Source organism: Echinops telfairi, unplaced genomic scaffold (assembly GCF_000313985.2).
Source record: "Echinops telfairi isolate 266 unplaced genomic scaffold, ASM31398v2 ScPeMD7_1;HRSCAF=3_0, whole genome shotgun sequence".
In the NCBI taxonomy this organism is placed as follows: domain Eukaryota; kingdom Metazoa; phylum Chordata; class Mammalia; order Afrosoricida; family Tenrecidae; genus Echinops; species Echinops telfairi.
In genome coordinates, this window is record NW_022103896.1 from 63,901,060 (window position 1) to 63,906,120 (window position 5,061).

A 5,061-nucleotide genomic window follows, 5' to 3' on the forward strand; every position below is an offset into this window, starting at 1 on the left:
AATGTTCATATACACCACCAGTTCAGGAGAATTAAATGTGTTCATCATGTTGTTCAACCATTACCATTACTGAACATTTCCATTGCCTTTAACTGAAGGTCCTCAAAGCATTATGTCTGTTTCCCATTTCCTCTGTTCTACCTGGTAACCACTAATAAACTATGATTTGATAGGTCAAAACAGCATATCGTTTAATTAGCCCACACCTCATTACAGATGATTTGACTTGTTATAAGCATATAATCATTACACAAACTTAGAAGATTATAAAATAAAAGCATACCTGCATGGAAACCATTCAAACAACATGTACTATTCTATTTTGTTGTTGCTGTTGAGGGACAAACATTTACTGTTTTAAGAACTATAATAAAGAGCGTGCGCTTTGGTTCGATATGTTATGCTATCAAATGGAGACCCAGTATAGCTTTCTTTCCTTTGAAGAAACATCCCTGTACTATAATATTTTCAATAGCTTTACTGATTATAGTTTGTTTTCACACAAAATATGTGACTCTTTTCAAGTTAATGGATAAATTTGCTCATCTCTTTCTTTATTATAAGGCAAAGATAAATAAGTCTTTTTCACTCAATCTGCTGAGATAACTGTGCCCATGCCGAAAGGTGATCTGTTCTAATCAACTTCACGAAGTCTGATGGAATTACACTGAACATATCTCATACCTGACACAACTACAGAATGATACAGTTCAGGACAAACATTGGTGACCTGAATAATACATGACAGACAGATGACCGGGTGAGAAAAGTAATTTTTCACCTACACCACTTGAGTTTCTTTATTAAAGGCTGAGACATGTTTGATGGAAAGAAGGCTGCTTTGCCAACTAAAAGCTGGTGTGTTTTATTAATAGCCCAGTCAGTATTCCCCTGTCGTTTTACTATTGGAAACATGTTATTTTGGCAGTAAAATACAATGGACAGCTACTCTGCATGAAAACTCGACATTTCAAAGACATTTCATAAGGCTGAGAAGTTGCTGGTAATCAGATATTATTATTTAGTATACTGATTTTGCTAGGAACATTAAGTTGCTGAATAGAAATATCAAGTTTGAAATTTGGGGATAGATGGTCTGTGAGTTGATTATGTTTCCAAGGAACAAATCCATTTTTACAAAGAAAACGCTGGGGGAAAAGTTTATCATTGAAAATAGTTCTCTTATATTTCTACTAGATTTTAGTCAACAATAAAATTTAGTTACTTTAGAATATATTTTAACAAATATTTTGACATATTTACTAGTTTGCACAAAATTAGGATTATGATTTAACTAAATAGCTAAATGTTATATTATTAAAGAAATGCAATTTGATTATGAGAAATATAAAAGGAAAACAAATTTTTCAATTCTCATTACTTGTTTCATGGATCTAGCTAGATGAATAAATATGCTCTCTATAATTAGGATATTCAGTTAATATGTATATGAATTTAATTAAAATAATATTTAATTATCACAATAACACTTTTACAATGATCTGCTTTCCAAACTTGACTAAAGTTACTCCGTGCTCACTTACATAAGTATCTCTGAAATAGCTGTTATGTTCTAGGCTTCCTGCAGGACAGAAATGCAGCAGTGAATAAAGGAGTAACTATGTTTTCATACTGTTTATAATTTACAATAAACAAACAAGTAAGTTTTGTTGTATACCAATTGGATATAAATGCTATACATTAAAATAAAATACATGGCAGGAGAGTAGGACTGTGGGCAGTGTATTATTAAACAGTGAGGTCAGGCTAACAGAAAGAGATGGAGTGAATCATGTGACAATATCTTGGTGATGCATATAGTTGGATTGGGAGAGGGAAATGGGTATAAGATTAGTTCAATGTGATGATAGTATGTTTGGGGAAGAGTAGGATATCAGATCAGGTATTTCTTTGAAACCGTGAGAAAGGCTTTGGTTTTAATTTTTTTCTAACATGAGGAGCCATGGCAGTCCATGAGAAATGAAACCATGATCTGACTTTCCAAAGAGAATCTTTCAGCTTGTTGTATTTAGAACCTACTAGAGAGGGCAAAAAGTAAAGGGGGAAAAATGTAAAATCTGCCGGAGAGCCAATTCTGACTCACAGTGACTCTAGAGACAAAGTAGCACGACGTGTGCGGATTTCCAAGGCCGTGAACGTGACAGGAGCCGAGCCTCTGACACTGTGGTGAGCAGCCCCACATGGAGCACACCGTGCCACCAGAGCTCCTGGCAAAAGGGAAGGGGGGTAAATAAATTTGGTGGAAATAGAGGCAGCATAAGTTGGTCAGAATCTTAGTGGAAGAAGACTCAGGCGGAGCAAGTTACTGCAGGGTGGAAAACCAGAAACTGAATAATAGAATGTTAAATCTGAAGAGAAATTATTTAAGCATGGTTATTAAATAAATAGTTGGGTATATTACATTGGAGGTATTTGCTTTGAAGATCAGTTGGCAATCACGTTGTATAAATGATATCTAAAGCTTTGAGTTGGAAAATACTAAATAGACATTGAATATGGAACTTTTGAGCTGGAAAAAGATGACATAGGTATTGGGTATCAAAAGATAGAACTCTAGAATCCTCCACTGTCTGACAGCTCAGGAAGTACAAGCTAAGCCAAAGAAGAAAAATTCAAAGAACACTGGACCCTGGGAACCAAAAGACGACGAGTGTGATCAGGTCCATTATGTGAACGGAACTAAGAATGAATCCAGTATTTTTGACCATCATAATTCAAAAATAATATGTACAGTCAGTCCACTGTATCTAGCTAGTGCTTCCACATCCATAGATTCAATCTAATGATGATCAAAAGTATTTGGCCAGGCTGAGGGAGGACATGGACAACGAAGTGGTCAAAGCAATCTGTCAAAGGTTAAGAGGACACATAAAGTGCTATTTCCACAGTTTGCATTGCGTTGGGAATTGCATTTTCCTTGGGAGCATGGTTGGTTAAACAACAAACTCCACCTCCCTGGAGGCCATTCCTCTATATATCAGACTCATCTGGGACACAGACATCGCACGACTATTTGGAATAGCATATCCAAGACCTCTTCCTGAAGTGGTGGAGGGCGAGACTGTGCACCAGAGACTGTGACACTGAGACTCAGAGAGCAAGACTACAGGGTACAGTTTCCTCATCTGGTCCAAGACTATGGAACTGTGAGGGAGAGTGACAGGCAGGGTGGCTTGATGGACCATCGAGGCAGAAGCCAAGGGATCATCTGGCTGAGGCTGAGGACTGGATAAAACCTTGGCTGCCAACTGAGGAGACGTGTTGCAGTGGACCCACAACTATATCCTTACTGTCCAATGATCCTACGTATACATACATACGAGAACCTATTAAGCTTCCCTAATAAATCTCCCTAATCGGGATATTGTCTGTGAGGCCGTTGCAATGAACTATTGAATACAGCAGAGCTGTAGAGTGTGTGGGAGAAATGGTTGGTGTCAGAGTAGGTAAAGCAGAATGGCCCATTGAGGCATGTTTGTCCATGACCTCATGGCAATAGGGCAGCCCAAGGGGGTCAGATGTGGTCTCTCTCATGATGTTTATTGCAAACTTTATATGGAAAGAGACACCAGAGGGACAATGCACTAGTGGAAAAGAACAACATGGGAGCGCCCACCATTCCCAACCGCAAAATCTACAGCACAGCTAAGGGTGTCCCACCAAGCTGGTACTGGTACAATCACAGTTCTTAGACCAATGGAACTGAATTGAGAACCCATAAGTGTGTCCATTCACCAATGGAGAGTTGATCTCTGTACTAAAAAGCCATTAAATGATAAAGGGATAGTCTCTTTAACAAATGATTTTCGCAAAACTGGATTTTATTTGTAGGAAAGTGGAACTCCATTCATATTACACATCATACCCAAAACAATGAATTCAATGTGAATCGAAGACCAAAGTGTAATCCCTAAAACTACAAACACCACCAAAAGAAAAGTATAGATTAACTTAGGGGCACTAATATATGGCATAAATAAATTACCAAACGGGACTAAAAATGCACAAACAATGAAAGAGTAACTAGATGAGTAGGGCCTCGAAAAGTTCTGTGCATCTAAAAATTCCATCATGAGATTAAACAGAACTCACATAGTAGGAAACATCGTTTGGCCATGACATTTGGGGAAAAAATACCTACCTCTAAAAGAGGACACTTCACACCTTAGCAATAACTACCAAAAAGCGATATTCCAATTTGAGATTGGTCAGAAGACGTGAACAGACATAACACTGAAAAAGAATTTCAGGGTGTCAACAAGCACGTGAAGAAATCCTCGTGACCATGAGACATTAAAAAGCTGCAGATCAGACCAATAAGAAGATATCAACTCCTCTTGGCACTGGTAGCAAAATTTAAAAAGGAAAGCAAATGGTGGCAATGGTGTGGAGAGCCTAGAACACTCAGACATTACTGGTAGGACTGTAGAATGGAACACTGTAGGAAATCATGTTACTTTCATAACAATTAGGGGGGGAAATACCACATGATATAGCAATCCCACTGTCTGATACATATCTTAGAGAAATAAGAGCATGACATGAGTAAATATATGCATACTCATGTTCATAGCTGCAGTATTCACAATAATAAAAAGAAAGAGGCAGCCAAAATGCCCATCAAATGCTACGTGGATAAACAAGGTACGGTACATACACATGACAGTAAGCCACACAACGCTAAGTCATAATGATGCCTCTGTGGAGCACCTCTTAACATTCATGAACCCAGAGGACATCAGTCACGAAAGGGCAAATAATGACTGAGGATACGATTACAAAAAGTCAAGAAAAGGTTTTCACTCAAAAAGGAATCTTCTTTGATGATCTCAGGTGGGAGGGGAAGGGAGAGTAAATCGTTAATTTGAAGGTAGAGATAGACTAACTTCAGTGAAGCAGAAGGCAGTATGGAGAAATCATATCGGCAATCATGGAAAAATCAGCAGAAAAATTATCAAGGTAGAGAAAGACACTGCTAGGAATACAAGAGTAATATACACAAAGGTAAACAGGATTATATACACAATGCTTAAATAACAG